The 25,538-nt window shown below is 41.4% G+C and overlaps 1 protein-coding gene across 6 annotated transcripts in view; it reads right to left on the bottom strand.

The window, feature by feature from the left end:
- Positions 1-25,538, bottom strand: part of CHST11 (carbohydrate sulfotransferase 11) — a 398,541-nt gene that overhangs the window by 220,434 nt on the left and 152,569 nt on the right. Inside the window, exon 1 of one of the 6 annotated variants that reach the window (XM_072655795.1) lies at positions 8,867-8,961. The exons of the other annotated variants lie outside the window; for them this stretch is intronic. The gene's annotated coding sequence lies outside the window, so the exon portion shown is untranslated. Of the gene's footprint in view, positions 1-8,866; positions 8,962-25,538 lie in introns of those variants that run through there. 6 annotated transcript variants of the gene reach the window in all.

Here is a 25,538-nt window from a genome sequence, read left to right as displayed (position 1 = left end):
GCCAGGGACTACAGGAATAAAGTCATGATTGAAGCAACTGTGATCATAGACAACAAATCATGAAACATACTCCATTCCTCCTGGTGAAGAGATGGTGGACCATCAGTGTGGAAGACTGATTATACTAATGAATGTGCTTCTGAGGTTGGATGGTTTTGCTTAATTATTTTTTCCACATGAGAAGGAAAAGTTCTAGGGGGTAGCAGTGAGGGAAGAGGAAATATTGTTGGTCCAAAAACCAAAAGGCATCAATACAACTTTTAAAAGAAAAAATACAGTGCAAGGAAAGAAGAAAGGATGGAGGGGAGGAGGGAGGGAAGAAGGAAGGAAGGAAAGAAGGAAGGAAGGAAGGTTTTCTACTCACAAAAAGCATATATAATCTAGTGGGATAAGATAAATCTCTAGATATCTATCAAAATACACACACACACACACACACACACACACACCAATACTCTAGCAGTGCCAGGATGGATTCAAGTTAATAAGTAGTCCCCTCAGATTAGAGGCTTTTTAAAAAATTGATATTTTTTTAAATTTGGAAATGAATGTAATATAAAAACAAAAGCTAGCCATGAAAATATTTAAACACACTAGGCTCTCAGTAAATGTTTCTTGAACTGAGTTGTCAATTGAATATTTAAAAAGTTACTGGGTGCCTGCTAGAGAGTTTTGCAAGGAAAACAATAGATACCACTGGTTGTTTCGTTTCGTTTTGTTTTAATCTTGAGACAGGTTTTTTTTGTAGACAGTAGACCACAGACAAGAAAAGACTTTAGAATCAAAGATCTAGACCTAAAATGGAACCCAGAGACCAGTTAATCCAACCCTATCATTTTACAGATGAGGAAACTGAGGCCAGAGAGACACTGAAGATCATCCAGGGAAGTAAGCATCAGAGGTAGGCTTTGAACCAGGTTTCTACTCGAAAACCAGGGCTCTCTTCATTGCAACACAACAATTCTGGATAAATCAAAGCATTAGGCCAAAAAACAAAGGTTCCCCTATTCCCAAATAGTAACTGTAACTAAGGCAGAAAAAGGCCTGACTCACCAGAAAAGGATCCCCCAGAGGTGACACATTGGCCTCCTGTCCCAAGGGGCCCCTCTGACAAAGCACATTTAATGCATTTTGTTAAGTTTGGGGCACTATATGGGAGTAACCAAAATTGCGAGGGGCCTGAAGACCAAATGTCATTTAAGGATCAAAGGATTGAGGAGATTTAACCTGGAGGTGGATAGACTTGGTGGGAAGGGTCACAGGAAAGAAGAGTGAGAACCTGAAGATCCTATAACGGGGGGTCAGGGGTGAGATTCATTCCATTTGATCAAGACTGTAGCAGAACAGGGTATGCAAGTTACAGAAAGGAGAGACAGACTTGGGCTCTCTATTAGAGGAAACTTCCCATCAATTGGAGCTGTCCAACAGAGGCATGAACTGCCCCTCTGGGAGGTAGGGGCTCTCTAGTTTTCATAGGAAGTCTTAAAGCAGAAGCCAGTCAATCACCTGATGGAGATGTTGTATGGGAGCATCCCATTCAGATGCACAAAGATGGGCTCTGAGGTTCCTTCTAAGTCAGGGATTCTAGGATCCATTAAGGGGAAGTCATTCAACATGCAGGAATCCTTCAATATCACTCCCTTACAGAGAGGAGGCAACTGACTTTGGGAAGATTTGGGTTCTAGTCTCACATTGGACACATCTTGCCTGTGAAACTCTGAGTCACCCTCTTTACTTTTCAGTGTCCTGAACAATTCTTTAAGACTATAGTAGCTGAACACATATCAACCTGTATGGGTACAAAAGTTCCTTGCACCAATAAAATCCCAAGGAAAAAAACCCATTAATTTCTCAGTTCAAATACATTTACCTAACCCCAAACTTTATGGATATCATCATCGTCATAGCTCTTCTTTATAGCTCTAAGGTTTGCAAAGGGTTTTCCATACCCAATCTTGCAAGATTCCCACAAAATAATTGAAGAAGGTGATTTTATTGCCCTAATTTTTACAAATAAGGAAACATGCAGATAGTGACCCTGAGCCTCAGTTTTCTCATCTGTGAAATGGGAATAATGAAAGTTGTATTATTTGTTTCACAAGGATACTGTAGAGTAAACAAAATAAAACAAAGAAACCACTTTATCAACCTCACAGAGCTATTTAAATGTGAGTTGTTATTATCCCAAGGTTTAGATAAAGAGCTATGGTAAAGGTGGGAAAAAAATCATTTTCACACATCAATCAATCAACAAGCTTTTATTAAAGGTCTACTAGGAAGACAAAGTATGTCAGTGTGTACAGGGAAGTGTGCCCAACGAGTCCTTGTCATGGTATATTTGGCATCTCCCTAGCAGATCTGAAGCAAACATAAAAGAATCAAGAGAACAGCAATGGTCAAAGAAATACTGCACACCATTTGCACTAGAGAAAATGAGAATGAACTTGGAGTGGGATTGTCTGGGCTAATGCCCCAGGTTTGGGTGACATCCTAGATATAAGATTGGACTTGGAATCAGGACAGCTGAGTTTGAATCCTACTTCAGATGACCAACTGTGTGACCCCAGGTAAATCATTTAACCTCTCTGAGGCTCAGTTTCCTCAACTGTAAAAAGGAGATAATAACATCTCTCTCACAGGGTTACTGTGAAAATGAAATCCATACTATATATAAAAATGCTCAATAAACTATAAAGTACTATTAAAATGTTGGCTATTATTATAATCAACTTTGTGACATTGGATGAATGACATTCCCATACACAACATTCTGATCCTCAACCTCATGCCTTTGCACAGGTTGTATCCACCATACCTGGGATGTTCTCTTTCCTCCCTCCATGCTTTGGAATCTCTAGCTCCCTTCATGGCTCAGCTCGAGTCTCCTCCTCCAAGAGGAGACAGCCAGGGTGCCAGAGAAACCATGCTGAGCTTAGAGTCAGAGGACCTAGGTTCAAATCCTGCCTTGGTCTCTTTCTACATGTGTGACCTTGAGCAAATTCCTTCATCTCTTCAGTTTCCTCCTCTATAAAATGAGGTGACACTTAAGGTCTTCTGCCAGATCGAATCTATGATCCAAGAGGCCTTTCCTGACCCTAAACAATTGTTATCACTGCCTCCCCACAAATAACTTCTAAACATTTTATATACATTAGCTGTCCACCTATTTTTTACCCTCCCACCCCTACCCTAAATGTAAATTTAAGAGTAGATTGCTGAATTCATGAATTCTTAACCTAGAATCTATGAACTTGGTATGTTACATACACATGCATATGTGTATATGTGTGTGTATATATACACATACATATATACATATAGAGAGTATGTGTGTTATATATATAACACAAATATATACACTTGACAAACAATAGCTATAAACCATATACACACACATATCATGTATACCAAATAGATCACATATGCACATGTGCAAGCATACATACATATACATATAAACATATGTATATAACCATATATAAACCACATATACACAATATATAGGACAGCTAGGTGGCACAGTGAATAGAGCACCTGGCCTGGAGTCAGGAAGACTCAAGTTCAAATTCAGCCTCAGACACTTACTAGTTGTGGTAACCCTGGGCAAGTCACTAAACCCTGTTTGCCTCAGTTTCCTCATCTGTAAAATGAGCTGGAGAAGGAAATGACAAACCACTCCAATATCTCTGCCAAGAAAATTCCAAATGCAATCACAAAGAGTTGGATATGTCTGAAACAACTAAACAACAATTAGAAGACAGGGTGATATAGGAGGAAAAGTCATAACTGGGGTGGGATAACTGGAGCACTTCCCAACTACGTTGACTATAGATGGTTCCTTCCCTGCTCTAAGCAGAGGTGAGCATCTCTCCTTCTTCTCACAAGCTTCCCTGTAGCAGCCTCATGCTTTTGTTCCAGAACCTCTGTCTTCCCCCAATTTGGTGGTGCCACACATAACCCATTCTTTAATTGAGGGTGTATTTCATACTGAGTGCACAAACATTTCTTAGTTTTCTAGTGGTGGGGGTGGGGGTGGGAACATTAGAGAACATGGATTTGAATCCTAGCTTTCTGTGTGATCTTCGGCAAATTACTAGACTTTCTTTGTAAAAGGAGTGAATTGGATTAGAAGACCTTTTATATGCCTTGCAGCACTGTGAGCTGAAAGAAGGATATTTATGTTTTGAATTTTCTTAAAGAGGGAGGAGGGACCATAGATAAGCAAATGTTCTTCTGATCCCCAACCGACAAGCATGGATACTGGGAACATCCTCTTCAAATTCTTTGAATGGCAGTTAGCTAAGCTGGCTAGAACACTACAGGAATCAGGAATGCAACTCAATCCCCAAAGGGTCCATTTAGCTTGGCATAGAAACATACAGTTCCTAAGCCAGAAGGCTGTATCCCAAACATCAAATGCTATCCTATAGATGTGGCTTTGGGATGAAAGAATAATTCACAGAGGTTTTCAAGCAGGTTTGAAGGTTTGAAGCAATAGACAATCTTCGCATCCCCGAAAATTCCTTTATACAAAGAATTACCAATTTAATGTAGGAGTTGTATTTCCCAGTTCTAGTCAATCAATTCCACAGAATCCTGTGCTAGGGGCTGGGGGAATGCAAGGATGAAGGAGAGATAGAGCTTCATGAAATAGGAGCATTGTGGACCTGGAGTCAAGAGGTTGGATTCTAGGCTGATTTCTGCCACTAGTTACATGACTTTAGATGACTTTATTTTCTGAGTCTAAGTTTCCTCATTTGTAAAATGAGAAGGTTGGACCACACAGTCTCTTGGTTGATGATTCCCAGGGTCTTTCATCAAACATATGTCCAGCACTGTTTTAAGCCCTAGTCATGCAAAGACAGAAGGAACCCATCCTGACTCCTAAGGTAGCCTACATTCTGAAGGCAAAATCCCTCAAGGAGCTTGTGTGGACGTATTATTGAATTCAGGTGCAAAGAAGTTAAATCTGCAGAAATGGGGGAGAAATGACCAACGTATAACTGTTATCTCAGCCTGACTAACAAGGACTGCTTTTTCCTTCCCTTTCATAGTTCTCTCTGCCAGCATGTGTAAAGAAGATGGGCAAGACAGAGGCTCAACATCTGTCACATAACAGACCTTCTGCAGCACTGTCAGAGTGAATCAGATGCCAGGAAGGAGGATGATGGTAACAGAAAGGGGGAATACACAAAGCTGAAGGTGACCCCCAGGGCATCGCCAAGTTTGGAATCCAAGCCAGCACCAATTTGGATCCAAAGTGAAGGACAGAGTGTTTCTCCTATTCTCCCAATACCTTCATCTATCTGAAGCCAGTTTCTGTGGCTCAGCAGTGGGCAGCCCATTGGAAGGTAGCCAGCCTTCCAGTGCCTCAGTCCCAGCTGTGGTTCCCCAGCACACAAGCAGCCCACTATTCAGACAGAACACTTCTTGGGATGAATTCTCCCCTGTGCAACTGACATGAGGAAGGATTTCCAGAAACTCAGCCAACATCAGCTCCAGCGCCCCCTGGGTCAGGGGCCTTCTCATAAATGAGCCGATTGCAGGAGATGGGATCTGAGGACAGGAAGGAGAGTTGGAGGAGAAGGAAGAGATGGAGATGGCAGAAAGCAGCAGAAATGGGATTCTTAAGGCAGAGCCAGCACCGGCTTTTATTGATTTAGTAGTTTTGTTCTTTGCCACCAATTATCCAACAAGTATTAAATGATAAGCATTGATTAAGCATCTATTATATGACAAGCATTGAACTTGGCACTGGACATCCAAAAGTTAAAAAATAAATAGCCTCTGCCTTGAACAAACTTACATTCTAGAAGCTTCTCCCTGAGAGAAGACATCTCCTTACCAGGAATACCTTACTCTGATAAAATAAGTCCAGTCAATAGCAAGCAAGATATATCTATAACCAGAGAGAAGAGAGGAGGAAGGAAACAAGCAGGTATTAAGTGCCTACTGTATACCAGGCACTGTGGTAACTGCTTTACAAATATTAGCTCATTTGATATTGGATCCTCACAATAACCTTGAGAGGTGGGTGCTATTCTTATCCCCATTTTAGAGTTGAGGAAGACTGAGGCAGATGGAAGATAAATTACTTGCTCTGGGTCACACAGCTGTTGAGTGTTTGAGATTGGATTTGAATGGAGAAAAGAGGAGAGGAGAGGGGAAGGCAGAAGGGGAGAGAAAGAAGGAAGAGAGAGGAAAGGGAGGAGGAGGGTAGAGAGAACAAGAATCTAGCATGAGAACACATAAATTAGAGTTCATTGATAATTTTTAAAGAGAGCAATACTGACTGTCACTGACTGGTCACTTGGCCTCTCTGGTCCTCAGTTTTCTCATCTACAAAATGAACAAGTAGGGCTAATCCATCTCCAAGGTCCTGCCTAGCCTATTTCCACTGAGCCTCTGATATCTTCTGAAAACCAATAAGAATAAAAATTAGAATTTCCCCCCAAAAATGAATGATGATACCGTGGTTGAAAGATCCTCCTTCGCTAACTTTTCTTTTTAAGTAAAAGAAAATAAACTAGCCATTTTTTGTAGGAATGAGTACATTCTAGACTAGAATCATTTTTTAACACTTCTCTGCCCTCTCCAGCCATTATTTCCTTGCAGGAAATCTCAAAGACAGCAGGAGGAGAGGATGCCAAGGGAACCCTCAGGAAACTGAGAAGCCCAGGAAGATATGACCAGGTCCTGCACCATTCCCGGTGTACAGGCTCCTGGAACCCCAAGGGGACATGTCAGCTCCCCATCCGGGATGGGAGACTTTAATTGTGTTAACTGCCTCTGTAGTCCTCAGTCTACTGATTCTGCTACGGGGTAGGGGTGCTGTGTGGGCACTGATATTAGGACAGTAATGTGGGACAAGGGCTGGGCTTCTTGTGACAGGGTTTGTGGAGCACACAAGGAGTGAGCTTTTCCAAAGCTCAGTCTCAGATCAGGCCTGACTCGTGTAGTGCAAATGGCCCTGGATATATAGATCTAATGCTGGAATGTGCTTTCAAGGTTATCTAGTCTAATCTCATTTTGCAGAGAGCCAGAAAGAAAGTGACCTGTCCAAGATCTCATATCTAGTAAGTGCCAGAGTTAGGATTTGAATCTAAGTTGGAGAAGAGGAAAGGATGAAAGAGGAAAAGAAAAGATGAGATAGGAAGAAAAAGGGAAAGGAAGGAAGAAAGGACAGGAAAGAAAGAAATTTTGGAAAAGAAGAGAAAAAAGGAAAGAAGTGAAAGAAAAGGAAGAAATTGAGGAAAGGAGAAAAAGAGGATAGAATGAAAGAAGAAAAGAAAAGGAAGAAAAAGGGAAAAGATTACAGAGAAGAAAAGAAGAAAGAAAGAAAAGGGGAAGGAAGAAAAAGAGGGAAGAAAAAAGATGAAAAAGAAGATGAGAAGAAAGCAAGAGAAGGGGAAATGCAAAAAGGGAGAGAGAGAAGAGAGAATGTAGGGTTACCTCCACTCCAGAATGAAATATTACAGTAGGACTTCAAAACTGTACACTGTAGATGTTTAATTAATGACCTCTGTTTTACAAGAGAAGCTAGCAGCTGGTTCCTCCCAAGTCTTAAGCAATTGGCTTTATTTTGATGGTAGCTGTGGTGGACCCAACTGCCCCTGGCTGTGCTCTATAGTGAATCTGCTGGCACAAATGAAAACCAGAAGCTGAGGTGCTAAGGATCCTTGCCATGAGCTATGGGTATAACATTGGGAAAATCCTTAGCTTCCTTGCATGTCAATGATCTCATCAGTAAACTAAGGATGTTTGTTCAGGACAGACTCAAAAGGCTAACCTGAAAAAAAAGGAGCCAGGTATTGCTCATAGGAACTAGGGAGAATGGGAAAAGCAGTCCCTGGTCTCAACAAGCTTCCATTCTACTGAGAAGATATAGCATATATAGGAAACTCTATGACCTAGAAAGATAATGAAAGGTCTCTGAGAGGTGGCATATGAACAGAACATCTCCAAATGCCAAAAGAAATTTGGAATAGAACTTTTATCTTTTCTTTTTTTCCTTTTTTGGCTACAGAACTGCAATGTCACTGGGAAGCATCTTGGAGCAGAGATGGTCAAATTTCCACTATGTGCACTATGGGGAAAGACACCACATATCCGTAACGTTGGCTAGACTGTTTTGTGTTCCCTCCCCCATTTTCCTCTTAGGTGGCATGAATACCCTTTATCATCCCAGGTCTCTAGACCAGAGACAAAGCCCAGGCAACTTTCCTTCGCACCTCCCAGGCTGGAATCATTGTATCATGGGATCACTGCACAGATGGCATCGAGGAGGGAGAGTGAGCCTCTGTCCCCCGAGGGACAGTTTTTATAAACTCTGCCAACACAAAACCTGTTGCTTAAAAAAAATGCTACTTCATTCCAGCTCAGCCTCGGTGACAAGCTGTTTAATGGAGTGGGAGAATCAAGGCCAAGGAAGGACGATTAATTTTAGTACTTCCAGGTAACAAAGGATGGGCAGATTAACTGAGTTCTCAGCCATACCAGCAGCCAGGGCTGGAAAAGAATGGTTATGTTTGTGTATCTGCAAAGAGAAAGTGTGTCAATGTAGATAGAAGTCTGAACCTGGCTTCAGGAGGATCTAGGTTCAGAACCCATCTCCACTAGTTAGTAACTGTATGACCTTGGAGAAACGATCTCTTTTCCTAGCCTCGGTTTCCTCATCAGAAAAATGATAGTAATGACAACCTCGCAATAATAGCTAATATTTATACAGTACTTGAAATGTCATTTACTCCGGGCAAGGCACTGAGCTAGGTCCTGGCAAACAGAAAGGTAAAATAAATCCTGGTCCCTGCCCTCAATGGGTTTACCACCTAAGGAACTGAAAGATGAAAGTCAGAAGGAATCTTACCTAGCTGGTATCTACAGTCCCTCCCAGTCTATGCCTGATCATGAAGCACAAAGCCTTGGCTCTAATTCCTGGCCCCCAATTTAACATTGAAAGCCTCATTTAGAAAATGCTTTCCACACTTGTTAAGCTAACATACCCTTAAATCAGTTGGGGAAAGCTGACAGCAATAATTAGAAAATATGTAAATCCAGGTTTTTTTTTCTTTTTTGCTCATAGAGAAGGTTACAGTATTTTTGCTGTTGGAAAAGCAGTGGGAGGCAGAAAGAAAGGTTATCTCTCCTCCCTCATTTGTTCTTGGAAATCCCACAAATAACTCTAAGTTAATGTTTTCAGTTTCATGACCAGGGCACAGATCTTAAAACAGAACTGCACAGCAAGCTGTACTATGGAGAAGTCTGGAAAAAGGTTGACAATATCTCCTTAGCCCAACCTTAGCTAATGCCATGACACACAAACCCTGAGTTGTTGTAATAACCAACACTGGTCCTAGAGAATAGACAAAGGAGCCTACTCTCTTCTTGGAAGAGAGGTAGGGAACCATGGTGACAAATGATGCATACACCATGAGCCAGGGGTGGGGGAGTGTCACAGCAATGGCTTTTTTGGCGTAACCGCTTTTCTTTGGTAGAAAGGAGGGTTTATGGAAAGACTTAAATGAACTGATGCATAGTGAAGCGAACAGAACCAGAAAAACATTGTACACAGTAACAGCAATATTGTTCGATGAAGAGCTGTGACTTAGCTCTTCTCAGTAATATGACCTAAAACAATTGCAAAGGACTAATAATGAAGTATACTATCTACCTCCAGAGAAAGAAATGATACTGATTGAATACAGACTGAAAGGCACTGTTTTTCACTTTCTTCCTTTCATTGGTATTTTTTTATTCATCTCCTTATTCAAAATGACTAATATGGAAATATTTTACATAATTGCACATGAATAACCTATATCTGATTGCTTACCATCTCCAGAAGGGGGGAGAGAAAGGAAGGAGAGAGGTATAGAATTTGGAACTCAAAACTTTAAATGAATGTTTAAAAATATTTTTTAAAAGAAAGGAGAGTTTAATTCTGGAAGTAGGGGGTAGCAAGTTCAGTATTCAGAAATGACTTGAAATAAAGACAAAAGAAGCAGTTAACCTTTTTTTAAAAAAAAATAAGCTTAAAAAATAAATATGATGACACATATGTTAAACAAAATCCAGCTGGTAGAATTCTGAGACGTTTAACACAAGTATATCTAATGGGTGTCAGCCTAACTTAAAACCTTCAAAGGAAGTCAGGTTTCTGGGTTGCAGGCTTGTGCTCCTTTCTTTGGAACCAGGAAGGTCTCAACATTTGAGGGACAGGATTCTACCTTAAAAGGAGTCATAGTCCCATTTACAAGTAATGCAAGTGGCTCCTGATACACACAATGATGCTTCTAGATGGGGAGTATAAGTTTTGTTCTTCTCATTTTACAGATGAGTAAGTATGGTTCGGAGAAGGAAATCCAGACCCAGAACTTTAAGCAGTGGCGTTTTAGATAGAGCCCAAAGCAGAAAGATTAGCAGAAAACAGGTCACAGTAAGATGTTAAATGGGCAATATGAGCAAATTCCTTATGTTCCATCAAATCCATAGTCATTGGACCATAGACCATTGGAAGTGGAAAAGGACTTCAGAGCTCATCTAGTCTAAAGCCCTGATTTTTAAAGACAATGACATCAAGACTCACAGAAAGAGGTCACATCGCTGATTAATAGGCACAGGGTTTGGCACATGGCAAGCACTTACTAAATGCAGTATTAGTTCATTCATCTGCATACGCAACTCTGAGTTCCTTAGGGAAAGCAAAAGGGGAAGGGGAAGGAGGAAAGGAAGGGGAAAGAAAAGGAGAAAGGGTAAAAAGGGGAAGGGAAAAGAGAAGGAGGAAAGGAAAAGGTTTTTTTTTTAACTTCTTTTGTTAAGGTTAACTGCTGCCTTTGTTTTTATACCAATCATTTCTGCCTATAGAACCTGCTACCCCCTACTTCCAGAATTAAACTCTCCTTTTTAACAAAGGGGAAAGGAAAGGGAAAAGATAAGGGAAAGGGAAAGGGAAAGGGAAAGGGAAGGAGGACACTGTGCTAAGTGCTTTACAAATATCATCTTCCAGTGAATGCATGGATGTTGCCTGATTGCTCAAATTCCAAGGCTGGTATTTCAACTCCATCAGCCTGCCTTCCTAATGGCCAGGAAAAGAAGCAGCAGGGGATTCACCAGAAATTTAGTCAAAGGAGCTATTGGCTTGAAGGCAAATATGAGAGGAAAGGAAGTTCAAAGGGTTCTTTAGGGTTTTTTATTTTTCAGATCATTCTGATGCCAGGGCTAAAAATCAGAAGTGAAGCCCATTATCTGGAAAGAGGAACAGAAAATGACTCTGGAGGTAGAAGAGGAAGCTTTAACTATGCACTGAAGATGGGTCGGGGGTGAGGGTAGAACCCAAAGGAAGAAGTAAACTGCTGAAAGATTTCCAAGGTGGTCATTCAGAGTCAGAAAGACTCTTCCAAAGAATTCTGGTCTCTTAGTTTCATTTCCCCAAGTGGATTGTAAGCTGCCCAAGGGTAAGAACCATCGCCTTCTAGCTTTTTCTAATATTCCCCGAATGCTCCAAAGACTGGTCACTACACTGTGAAAGCAAGTTCACTCCATGCCAGGAGACTTTACACCCACCTCTAGATTAAGTGCCAAGTGTAATAGTTTAATCTGTCCCAGGTTAAATAGCATCATAGCTATGAAGTTAGTAACGACCTCAGGGGACATCTATACCAAATCCCTCATTTTATAGATAAGAAGAACTGTGGCCCAGGGAGGTTGTGTTACCTCTCCTATATTCCCCTGATCTACAAATCTAGCAAACCTATCAAAAGAGGGATCAAAGTGAGTGACTAGTTAATGTTACAGTAATATATACACTTTTGGTATTTTACTATTCTTGGTTAAAAGCACCAACAATGTGGAATTGGAAGATTAGGGTTTGAATCCAGGCTCTGACACTTAGAACCTGTGTGATCTTTCATCCTCAAAATGAAAGGGTTCCAGATTCGTGCTCTTATGGAAGGAAACAATTGGAAACTATCACTTAACATCCTCTAACCAATCATTAATTTCTTCCTTCTGTCGATTTCATTCCTGCCACATTTATTCTGGGCTTCATGATGAGGTAGAGCAAATAAATCATTTGTCACTCATTTAAAAAAAAAACACAAAACACCAGAAATTAAGTTAGACATTATAGCTGGAGAGATATTGAAGATGATCCCCAAGAAATGACCCACAGCTCTCACTCACATACCCCCCAAAACCCCCAGTGGAGCCCCACTTTGAGACACTTTCCTATCACCCATCATACCGTGGTGGGAGGAATTCTCTTTGAAGGACAGATAAGGGAAGAAAGCAGCCAATGGCCACTGGAATTTTATGGTTGATGCCTCAAGTCACCTTACTCTGAGACCTGCTTTAACCTCTACTGACCTCAATCACTATTCAACTATGTCCTGGTATGAATTCTGATCCCCAATAAGAATGCTAATCAAAACTTAATATTTCCTTCATTAAAACTGTTGAGGTGGGCTGGGGAGGAATCATCCGTGCTTAGCTGGGCATTCAGAAAACTCCAAGATGTCTTTCTAAAGGGGTAAATGCTTGCTGGTGCAAAGGACATTTGACCTAGAGTCCAAAGACCTAGCCCCACTCAGTCACTTTCTAATTACAAAATCATTTGCTCCAGAGCTGTGTATCACAAAGCTTAGAAATGAGACCTCAGAAGCTATCAGTCCAAACTCTCATTTTTATGGATAAGGAAACTGAGGAGCAAAGATGTCATTGACTTTCCCAAGGTTACATAATAAATGACGAGTAGAATTCAAACCCAGGTCATCTGGCTCCCAACTCAGTACTCTATCCATTATGTTGTTGAGTCGTTTCAATCAGGTTCGACTCCCTGTGACCCCATTTGGGGTTGTCTTAGCAAAGGTACTGGAGGGTTTGCCATTTTCTTCTCTAGTTCATTTTACAGATGAGGAAACTGAGGCAAACAGGGATAAGTGACTTGCCCAGGGTCACCCAGCTAATAAGTGTCTGAGGCCACATTTGGACTTTGATTCCATCCACTGCACCAACTAGCTGCCCACAGTGCAATAGGGAGCAGAAATATTGAGGATGAGGGCGGCAGGGGAGCTGGCAGTAGTAGCTTGCTGCTGCCTAAAAACTATGACTGCCACGAAAAGGACTTTCTCTGCCATCCCCACCCTGGAAAAACATCTGAGTAAGGCTCAATCAATTTTTGTGTCATGCATTGAACGAATGGAAAATTCTATGGTCATGATGGATTGTTGGGACTATACTGTAAGCTAATGTTTTTGTGACTAATTCACTAAGCCCAAGGAAAAAGCTTGGGAGTGTGTTTGCAACCCCTGGATACTGAGTCCCTCATGGGCAGGAGGAAGGGGCACAAAGCTCCAAGACCACTACTAGCTCAAGGAAAAAGCAGGGTATTTGTCCCCAATGGAACAAGCATAGGGACCAGATGCCCACTGTTTTCTTCACCAAAGTTTACTTCTTTTTCAAGTCCTTTCAGTATTCTGACTACGGCATGGAAAAAGCAGGAGCTACTGGTAAGGCTTATCTTCAACATCTCACTTTAACAACCTGGGATAAAGAACTGGAAGGTCCAAGTTCTAAATCTGTATTTCCAACTTTATCACTGTGTGACCTAAGGCAAGTCATTTTACTCCTCTGGGTCTCTGTCTAAGATTATAATAGTCACTGAACCAATCCGAGCCTCAGTTTCCTCAACTGTGTAAATTGAGGGGGATTAACAAGATGAACCCTGAGTCTCCTTCTAGCTCTAAATCTATCATCCTACCAGTGTCAATTAAACACAATCTCCTAGGAAGAGATCTGGGAATGGGTGTAAGGTCTCCTGACACAGAGTGAACTCTTTCTTTCACACTGTAGCGATCAGCACTTGGAACATCTGGGAAATATAAGAGAAAGCTAGAAGGTGATGGGTTCTTACACTTAGCTTACAATCCACTTGGGGAAATGAGACTAAGGGACCAGAAGTCATTGAAAGAGAGATCTCTGAACTCCATGTAAAGGGCTTTCTCCACCTTGTCCCACTGTCTCTTCTTCATGTGAAATGAATGGCTCAGGATGCCTAATGGTTCTGGATTAGGGCCAGGGATGCAGGGACCATGGCTATTGCTGGCACAGAATGATGCCTATCTCTTCCTTCCTACATGTTGATGGGACCATATTCTTCCAACGAGAATGTGGAAACCCCAGATATTCAAGAATCATGATTTAAGCACTGAGGAAGGAAAAATCCCTTTACGAAAAACTGATTTAGTGGGCCCTTACCAGGAATACAGCTACCATTTAATATTGGAAGGGATTCCAAAAAGCTTTGGCATGCCTTTAGATTAGATAGATATAGATAGTATGTATGTGTGTACATGTATGTATATACATATATGTAGATGTGTGTATACATATATATACACATCATATACAGTATATTCTACATATAGTAGATATTGTATATATAGCATATAGTAGATATACTACACACCCACACATACACACATACATACCCAAGAGATCTATGGGGAATGAGGAGGAAAAGAGCAGCTGGAAGAAGGAGAAAGATTAGATTGAAGTTATGATTTCATATATATAGGGAGCTCCTTACATGAAAACTCCATCCACTGCTGCAGATCGACAACTGGTCTGTAACAAATAACTTTTAAGAAGTACCTAAGGCACTGAGAGATTGAGCAACGGTGTGTGATCACATAAAATTATATGTGTCAGAGGCCAAATTTGAACCCAGATCTTCCTGGCCCTAGTATGCTGAGAGAGAAGAGATGAATGGAAATCAATGGTGTGTGTGAATTTCTACAAGGGAAAAACCAAATGAGTCATCTGCTTTTTCTGTGCTTTCATTGATGTAGGGAATTCCCAGCAAGGAAACTCCACTTGCATTAATGCACTCCATATCTTTTCAGCAACTTAGAATCAGAGACTTTGTGTCGTGGCTTTGAGGCTGACTCTATGAAGAGTGAAGGAGGGCCAGGAAAGGTCTCCTAAGAGGTATGATGTGAGTGCAGTTTTGAAAGAATTCATGGAAACTACAGTGAAGAGGGGAGGGGAGAAAGCATTCTAGGTTTCATAAAAATGTCTTGTTTAGACAAAGTTGTTTGGTTCATTCCTCTGCCTCTAGGTGGAACTGCCCTTGAATCAGCAAGATGTGGCCCATTGCACAGAATGTTCACTTAAAAGGAGAGATGGAAGGCAAATTGAAAGCTCAACTAGCCTTTTTCTGTTGAGAACAACCTCCCTTCCCCCCCCCCCCCACACTTTCCTGATGGACAAGATCTCTACAAGATCCTAGGTAGTCATCATTAACCTATCCTAAGGGGTAAAAGTATCCTGGTGTCCTAGAGATTTCCACGCCTTCCATCCCTTCCACAGTCATTTTCCAGGAGTCTCCCCTGGGAGAGGTTATAGAACCACAGACTGAGGAGGTGGAAGGGACGTTAAAAGTCATCTCATCCAACTCCCTTATTTCCCAGAGGAAGAAGTCGAGGTTTAGACAAATGATGTGTCCTGCCCATGGCCACAAGGGAGTATTGGCAGGATTTGGCCTCAGGGTCCTCTGACCCCCAAATCCCATGCTATTTTCACAACACTCCAGCTCTAAGCCAACCTTCCATTAATTCCACTGGATGCCTATGGACATACATGTGTGAATGTGTATAAGTATACATACACATACACAATACATAGGAGAGGCATTATGGCAGAATGGTTAGAAGTCAGGAAATCCTGGATTCAAGTTTCACCTCTGACACATACAAGCTGTGTGACCTGGGGCAAGTCACTTAGCCTCTTAGTGCTCTAGGAAGCTAAGACAAGAAGTCACAGAGAAGGCACCTACTGTATTGCTAGAGGGACTTTGCTCACCTGGAAGCCCCCTATATCAGTGAAATCACAGGCCAATCCCTATCCCTATCCTCCTACCTGGACTCACCCAGAGAGATGTGTTCACCTTGCCCTCCAATTGGATTAGCAGAAACAGGAGATACACACACACACACACACACACACACACACACACACACACACACACACACACACACATTTACTATGTTCTGTGGTGGTAGCAAGAGGATTATAATTTAGATAGATATAGATGTATACACACACATATATATGAATTATTCATGTAACTAAGATAATAAGTACTGATGGAAAGACAGACAGAAAAAAGAAAAAGAAGGAAGGAAGGAAGGAAAGAAGGAAGGAAGGAAGGAAAGAAGGAAGGAAGGAAGGAAGGAAGGAAGGAAGGAAGGAAGGAAGGAAGGAAGGAAGGAAGGAAGGAAGGAAGGAAGGAAGGAAGGAAGGGATGGACAATACCACAGTCATCAGGCAAGCTGAACAAAGAATCTCTTTTAATGAAAACCAGCCTTGTTAATGCTCAGAGTTAACCCTGCAAAGGGACTCTGAGTAGGAGATGCTAACTTCACAGTTTTCTGATGAATCACTCAGCAGGTTGAAAGGTCTCTATAGGTCAAGCTCAAGGATTTTAACATTTCTGGACCACAAGCTATGAGGGTTCATTAATCACCAGAAGGGGACAACATGACCAGAGCAGATGAATAATCTTTTTTTTTTAAGTTGTCTGGACAAAAGCCTTTAGAGTATATACGACTTGTTTTCCAAAGAAACTCTGCCCCACAGAATAAGAAGTCAACTCTTCTAGCAAGGTGGCTTGGGAGATATTTCAGAAAAGTGGGGTCTGGTTCCAAGGGCTACTAAAAAAGTTCTATGGGCACTTTGCTTTGGCTAAACATTCCACATCAAACTCACTTTGTGTGCCTTAACTAAACCCTTCATAATCCTAAAATGTCTTACAGCCTTTGTTTTGTCTCAAATGCAAGACGTGTCTGTAGTTGGTTAGTATCAGAGGAAGTCAGAAAGGAAAGGAGGAAGGGAATGTGAGGATGGAGGAAAGGAAGAAAAAGGGAAGGAGAGAGAAAGAGAGATGAAGGGAAGGAGAGAGGGAAGAAGACAAAAAAGGAGAGAGGAAAAGAGGGAAAGAAGGAAAGGAGAATGGGAGGGAAAGAGGCAGGGAGAGAGAAAGAAAGAGGGAGGGGAAAAGGGGAAGAAAGGAGAAAGGGAAAGAGGAAAGGAGAGAAGGAGGGAGAAGACTTTACAAAGAGTCATAGGACTTGGGAATATAACACCTTAAGGATTGCAAAACACTTAACTTACATTAATTCAATGGAGCATCACAAAAACCCTGTGAAGCATGAAATAGATACTACAGTTATTTTATTAACTGTATTTTACAGCGGAAGCGGAGTCTTAGAAAGGTTAAGTGACTTATTAGCAAGTGTCAGATACATGGCCTCTGGTAGCATTGGTCTGGAGTCAGTAGCCCTGGGTTTAAATCTGACCTCAAAGTTTGCTCGCTATAGTCTTCCTTGACCTCAGTTTACTCACCTGAGTAAAATCAGAGAACTGTACTAGTTGGCATTGGGGGTCCCTTGCAGCTCCAGATCTATGATCCTCTGATCTCCAAAGAGCTGCTCATTTACTAGCGGGGCACCTAGGTGGTGCAGTGGATAGAGCACCTGTGCAGGAGTCAGAAGGACCTGAGTTCAAATCTCACCTCAGACACTTGACACTCACTAGCTGTGTGACCTTGGGCAAATCACTTAAACCCAATTGCCTCATCCTGGGTCATCTCCAGTCATTCTGATGAATATTTAGTCACTGGGTTCAGATGGCTCTAGAGGAGAAGTGAGACTGGTGACCTAAACAGCCCTCCCTTACTCAAAACAAAGTCAAATGCAAGTCATGTCATCATTTCTCTGATGGCATGGTCTTCTTTGTCAATGAAGGATGAACACACACACACACACACACACACACACACACACTTACTAGCTCTCCCTATATCTTTGGCACATACTTCACAGCTGAGTGTTTTCTCATCCCCACCATCATCAGTCCTTTGACAAGAACAACCTGTGATACTTTTATTTTTGTCTTTCGTTCACTCCTTCCTCTTCAATGAGGCAAAATGCACAGTGGATAGAGAGTTGGCCTCTGACCTGGCTTCAAGTCCCAACTTTGACAATGCTGGTTGTGAGACCTGGGACAAGTCACTTAAAGTCTCAGGATTCCCAGATAACTCCCTAATGACTATAAGATGCAGAAACAATGCCCACTTGAATTGGAAAAGGAAGTTTTGTTTTGTTTTTTACCAGGGAGTTCCTCATATCAAGGATATAGCAGGCCCAATCCCTGTCCATCTTCAAAGCCCACCTCAACCTTAAGGTTTTTTCTAAGAATAAATTTAAATGTAAAATAAATGTAATTTCTTCCAGTTCAAATCCTGACATGCTGGCATGATACAGTAAAAAAATATGTTGGATTTGGAGTCTAAGGTCTGCTGTTTACCAGGTGAATGACTGTGAGAAAGGTATTTACCTCCCTGTGTCCCTCTGTAGTCATTTATAAAATAACAGGATTAAGCTAGATAACCCCAGACTTCCCTTCCATCTTGATCTCCTATCCCATGATCCTAGGACTGTTTCCCAGTACCTAGCAAAGAGTCTGGGATTGTTGTAGGTACCAAATATTGTGTTAAATTAACAGAGCTCCAGGTTCCACAGAAATGTGCAGAAGATAATGACAAATATGTGAATTCACAAGCTTCAAATAATTAAGCAACAACGAACATGCCAACCATCCTGAAGAATATTTGGAACTACCCCCCGATGACCTAGAAAACCATGTATACTCTTTGACCTAGCAATATCACTATCATGTCTGTATACCAAAGAGATCAAAGAAAAAGGGAAAGGGTCTATCTGTATAAAAAGAGTTATCACGGTTTTTTTTTTTTCTGGTGGCAAAGAAATGGAAATTGAGGGGATATCCATCAATTGGAGAGTGGCTGAACAAGTTGTGGTATATGAATGTAATGGAATGCTATCGTGCTATAAGAAATGATCAGCAGGATTATTTCAGGAAAAAAACTAGGAAGACTTATTCAAACTGATACAAAGTGAAGTGAGCAGAACTGGGAGATCATTGTACATAATAAGAGCAATATTGTACAACAATCAATTGTGAAAGCCTTACCTACTCTAATCAGTACGTTTCCCTCAACACATCCCTGGAATTTGCTGTTTCTGTGACTTTGCTCCCCACCAAAGTCTGTGTCTCTCCCCAGAATGCTGCCCATGAGGAATCTCTACCTGCTATCCTAATCAAGTACCCAATTCAAACACCACCTTCCCAGTGACCACCTCACGGATTGTCTGTTGTCTGTCCGAGAACCTGCCTCTCATAACCTTAGATCCTCTCTTACCCAGCAGTCTTTCATGTTCTCATCTCAGCTTCCTCACTATGTTATAGGCTTCCACAGGGCAGGAATCCAGTCTCCTATCACACTCAGCACATCACAAATATTTTGCTAAACTGAAGCTGAAAGTAGTGAATTATACTTGAAGATATAGGATCAAATCTGATCTCAGATACTTACTGTGTGACCCTAGGCAAGTTTCTTAATCCCATATGCCTCAGTTTCCTTATCTGTAAAATGGGGATAATAGCTCCTATCTCCCAGGGAAGTTATGAGGATCAAATAAGATAATAATTGTGAGGTGTTTACTTAGCACATAGTAGGTACCATATGAATGTTAGTTTTATTATTATTTTATTTAAATATTGTCTCTTAATACCTGTATGACCTTGGAGAAGTCATTCTCTAAGTCTTCTCTAGGTCTCAGTTTTCTCATCTTAAAAATGAGGCAATTGGACAAGATGACCTCTAAGGGTTCCTTTCCAGTTCTCAACCTATAGTGAGTTTCAAGGAAACAGAGTGATCAGAATAGACAGTCCTACTTGCTGACTCAGTCACCATTTCCTACATTAAACTCTTTTCAGACATAACAGTCACACCTCCCAACCAACATGGAATTTTTCCAGAGGTTTGAGTGTTCCAAACTTTTAATTGGTACATTTAATCTTACACCTCATCCCAGAGTCAACAAGACAGTGGAAACAAATGCTCCACATTCTGTTCACTTCTGCCCATTTCTAGGCACCGAGATGGAGGCATCATTTCAATATAATCACCAGGAGAGTCACTGTCTGGCCCAAACTGGGCAGTGATGGATCTCTCTTCCAGGCACTCCATATTTACCTTAAAAGAGTGTTCTAGAATCCAGCATGGGTTAGAATAGCGAACCCACACAGAGATTTATTAATCAGCTATCTCTAGCTCAAGATGGATTTTATTTGATGAGTGGCTGATTTGGGGATTTAAAATATACACAAAATAAGGAGCCATTCCAAGTCAACTCAACAAACATTTATCAAGTGTTGACTACTATGTGGTAGATCATGGGCGGCACAAAGGTGAATAATAGCTAGGTGGAATGGCAGATGGAGTGCAGTACTTGGAGTCAGAAAGATCTGAATTCAAATCCTGCCTCAGATACTTACTGTGTGACCCTGGGTAAGTCACTTTGCCTCTTTCAGACTCAGTTTTCACATCTACAAAATGGGATTACAATAGCATTTACCTCACAGGATTATTGTGAGGCTAGAATGAGAATGTTTGAGTTTTACATTGCCCTTGTAATACTATAAAAAACAAAGCAGATGCTCATGGACATCGTCAGAGGAAATTCCATACATTTATGAGATCCCAGGTCCAATCTACCGTGGACAGTCACTATGTGTAGTTGTGATTTATACCCCAATAGACTATAACATCCATGAAAGATGTTATCTTATCTAAATTTCATAGGGTCTTCCCCAAATCCCACCTCTTACAATTCTTTGATCACAGTACAAATCTAATGTTTGCCCAATAGAATTGAACTTCTTATATTTGCTCATTTGTCGAAAAATAACATATTATACTATTTGCTAAAAGCCCACTCTAAGAGGAGCTAGCTGACACAGTGGATAGAGCACTGGGCCTAGACACAGGAAGACCTGAGTTCAAATCTGGCTTCAGACATTTACTGGCTGTGTGTGACCCTGGGCAAGTCACTTGACCTTATTTGCCTCAGTTTCCTCATATGCAAAATGAGCTGGAGAAGGAAATAGCAAACCTCTCCAGTATCTCTGCCAAGAAAACTCCAAATGGAGTCAGAGTTCAGACATGACTGAACAACAACAGCAAAGCCTACTCTATGCAAGGCAGCCTATGCTAGGCACAGGGGGACCCCAAAAATTAGTAAAAGGTGTGGGTCTGCTGCTCTCTTTCTCTTTGGCCTGGAAAGATGCTGAGAATTGTTTCATAACCTGGTTTCCTGCCACCATGATTTTTTTTCCCAGACATGCAAATTTGTCAGGTTTTACTATAATTAGCTACCACAAAAAAAAAAAAGCATAATTCCTGTTTTAAATGATCTAATGAAGATAGGGCAGAGCAACTAATCAGAACTTTGGCTTGCTTGAAGTAAGAATAATTGAGCTGCTTAATAAAATAACAATTAAAAATCTTCAGTTCTGACACTTGATAAATCAGAATGCAAATGGAGAAAACATCTCAACAAGGTCTCCCAAGAACCAACCTCCACATGCATCATTTTCTTCGACTTGGCAGATGAGTGATTAACAGTTCCATTGACCATGAATTTTGCCCAATAGGGAAAGCCAAGGAAGGTTCCCTTCTCAGAATCCCCAGGAATACTGGTGAGATGGGGAGAGAGAGCTGCTTCTCCTACCCTCACTTACTCCATGGTATCAGATCAACTCTCCTCAATCAAGAACATACAAACACAGGTTTCTAATGGGCTAAAGGGCACAGGTTTCTTTGGGCTCCAAGCTACGATTAGAAAATATGATTAGAAAATTCTTACTGTTCTAGTTCACCAACTCTCCAAAAATGAGATTTAAGAACTAAATAAGGAGTTCTGTCAGAAAGGCTAAAGATTTGAAAGATAAAGAAAGAAGGAGTGCAGGAATGACACAAAGAATAGAAGTACAGAAAGAAAAGATTTCAGGTCAATTCAATAATTCACAGAGAGAGACAACATGGCAAATGCAATAGGCCACTGGACTTGGAGTCAGAAGGACAGGGGCTCAAGTCCTACCTAGGACACTAGTTGTATGATCCTGAGCAAGCCACTTAATTTCTGTGGGTCTCTATTTCCTTATATTCAAAGTGCGAGGTTGGACTCTGATCTTCAAAGTGACTTCCAACTCCGATCTCTGATCCTATGTAAGCAATACCAGGGCAGCTAGATGGCACAGTGGATACAGTACTGTACCTGGAGTCAGGGGGATGCATCTTCATGAGATCAAATATGGCCTCAGACACTTACTAGCTATGTGACCCTGGGAAAGTCACTGAACCCTGTTTGCCTCAGTTTTCTCATCTATGAAAAGAGCTGGAGGAGGAAACGGTAAACCACTCCAGTATCTTTGCCAAATGGGATCTTAACAAGACCTTACAACATTACAAAACTGTAATATTATAGGAAGAAGACTAGAATAAAAGTTGAGAGTCCTGGTCTCAAATCTCATAGACAAGTCACCTCACCTCTCTGTGCCTCAGTTTCTCCATCCACAAAATGAGAAGATTAGACAGAATGGTGTCTAAGGTCTCTTTCATTTCTAGATCTCTGATCCTAAGAGGTCACTGATCCATTTAAATATTGAAAGGGGTTGGGTTTTTTCCCTTAAAAAAAAGTCTATGGATCACCTTGCCTAGAGAAGACTGGAGATGGGGATAGACATGTAAAATGTCTTCAAGTACTTGAAAGATTAGACTAGTCTTACCTATTGAGAATGAAAAGCAATGGGAAGTTCAAGTCAATCGTGTTTAATTTCATAAGTCAAATTAAATAAGCAGTTATAATTACCTACTATGCACCAAGCACCGAGAGGGAGAAAGAGAAGGGAGAAAGGAAAGAAAGAAAGAAAAAGAAAATGAGCAAGAGAAAGAAAGAGGGAAGGAAATAGGATAAGATGGAGAAGGAGGGGGAGGGAGAGGGAGAGATGCTGGATACACACTGGATACACAATTGTCAAGTTCTGAAGTCAGTCACAATGTCACCATTACTCTTTACTGGGGATTATTTAGGAGGTTGGGGGGACTAGGTGGCACAGTGGATAGAGACTTAAAGTCAGGATGACTTGAGCTTGAATCCTGCCTCAGACACCTGCTAACTGCGTGACACTGGGCAAATTACTTAGCTGCTTTGTGCCTTAGTTTCCTCATCTGTAAAATATGATTCATATTTGATAATAACACCCACTCCACAGGATTGTTGTGCCAAATGAGTTAATGTCTATAAAGCACTTTGTAAACCTTAAAGTATCATATAAGTGATCATTATTTTTACTACCACTGTTTCAGGTGGGAATTTGGATAAGATGGGCTTAGATGGAAATTCCTTCTTACTCTAAGACTCCACCATTCTAGGAGGCACCAAAGACCTTGGTATCACTCTAGTGACCTTCTTTGTCCAAAAGGAATGGCTCATGTTGAAAACTAACAGTGTCGTTTTCAGGGGCAGAAGCTGAGGTGGCTGATGAAGGAGAATTAAGTTGATTGAAGGGAGGAAAGATAGCTAAAGTGACATCAAATTGGTTTCACTGGGATCTATTCCAGGGCAGGTACAACGATCATTCTTCCCCAAAGAGCGCATCTCTAACAAGCTCCAAGGCAATTTTAATTTTCAATGAGCCATCCACACCATAAAATACCTTGTGGAACATTTAATGATCGATCTGCAGTTTCCAGAGCTTTTATTACAAGTACTTCTGAAATTTTCTAGAAAAAAAAAAAAACAGAATGGGGCTAGACAAGAATAAGAGTCCTTTTCTACTAAACTTTGTTTCATGGGTGGCTTGGCCATCCCCAAGTGGCCAGTCCAGTAGCCATGATTTTCTTTTTAATTAACTGGGCCCATCTTCAGAAAGAGACGTAGTCTGTTGCTGACATCATACAACTTCCAGAACCTGGGCTCTGCAGATGCCCGACAAGGACTCAGGATTACCACTGCAGCATGATGAGATCAAAGGTCTTCAAAGAATTCAAAGCAACCTTAGTTCATTGGGCATACCTCCCTCATTTTATAGATAAGGAAACTGAGGCATATATAGTACATACATTATCCCATTTTGTCTTCAAAAGTGGGGAAACAGAGGCAGGCAGTGATTAAGTGACTTTCCTAGGGTCACACAGTCAGGTCTTCCTGATTCCAAGTCCCACATTCTATCCATTATGCCATACGATTTTCCCACAAGAGTCCATGCTAAGAGTAGGGCAAGACTTCACTTCAAAGACCACAGTGAGCTACCTAGAGAGAGGAACTTCATTTTCCAAACTTAAGCTTCGGCTGACATATTCATGGCTGGACATCAAGGCAGGCCTGACCCTTCAGCAATAAAGCAGAACAATGAGGTGTCAATGGGAGAGTTCATACCAAGGATTATTTTTCTGACCCATATTTAATAAGGTCTCCTTTTCTTCTTTTCATTAGATCTTCCCTCAGAGTTGTTGAATCCTATTAGATGGTTTATGGTTCTGTTTCTTCAATTGTCACTACCCATCTTTTGCTTGGCATATACCTGAGATATGCTTGATGGAAATCATGGATTCTGAGAGAGTGGTGGGTGTGTATGATGGACCCAATGTCAGGATACCCAGGCTCAGGTCCCACCTGAATGACCTCTGACAAGTCATTTGATCTTGAAAGAGCTCAGTTTTCTCATCTAAAACCCATTGTCCTCTTTTCACAGAGAAGAACACCCAGGCTCAAAAAGAACCATAGATTTAGAGATGGAAGAGACCTCAAAGGCAGTCTAGTTCAACCCTCTCATTTTACAGAAGAGGAAACTGGCCAGGTAGGAATATAAAGCATCTCAGGACTGATGGGCGATGAAGCCTCCAGATTTCTGGGGTGGGGGAAGAGACAAAGAGAGAGATGGAGAGAGGGAAGGAGAGAGAAGAGAGACAGAGACAAAGACAGAGAGAGACAGAGGGAGGTAGAGAGACAAGAAGGGGGGAGAAAAAGAGTGGGGGAGGGAGAGAAAGAAGGAGAGAGAGAGGAAGAGAAGAAGGGAAGAGAGAGGAAGAGAAGAAGGGAAGAGAGAGGAAGAGAAAGAGGGAGAGAGAGAGGGAGGGAGGAAGACAGGGGAGGTCACCAGAACACAAGTTGCTGCTGAGTACACAGAACTCAGCAGGGATGCCTAGCTCATTCTGACTACCTGCTAGAACAAAGCAAGAAAGAATAAGCTGAGCTTCCAGAAATAACCTGCCAGGCTTGAAAATCTCTCTGGCCCCTGGGATACACCCACTCCCTGTTCCTCAGAGGTACCATTTCCCAGCTGGTCCTTAAGTAATAACAAGGCACTAAAAATCTAATACATTTCTCTGTCTTCCCTTTCTCTCTCCTTCTCTCAGTGCTTGTGACCCTGTTCTATGTGTGTATGTCTCTCTGTCTACACAGACACACAGACACAGACACACACACACACACACACACACACACACACACACACACACACACACCTCCATTTGATGAAACTTCTGCCTCAGCCCCGTCCTGAACCCTGACCTGAAAGGAAAATTCCTCTTAAGAGCTATAAAATGAACCAAT

This window comes from Notamacropus eugenii, chromosome 3 (genome assembly GCF_028372415.1).
Source record: "Notamacropus eugenii isolate mMacEug1 chromosome 3, mMacEug1.pri_v2, whole genome shotgun sequence".
Lineage (NCBI taxonomy): Eukaryota > Metazoa > Chordata > Mammalia > Diprotodontia > Macropodidae > Notamacropus > Notamacropus eugenii.
This window is presented reverse-complemented; position numbering and strand designations above follow the sequence as displayed.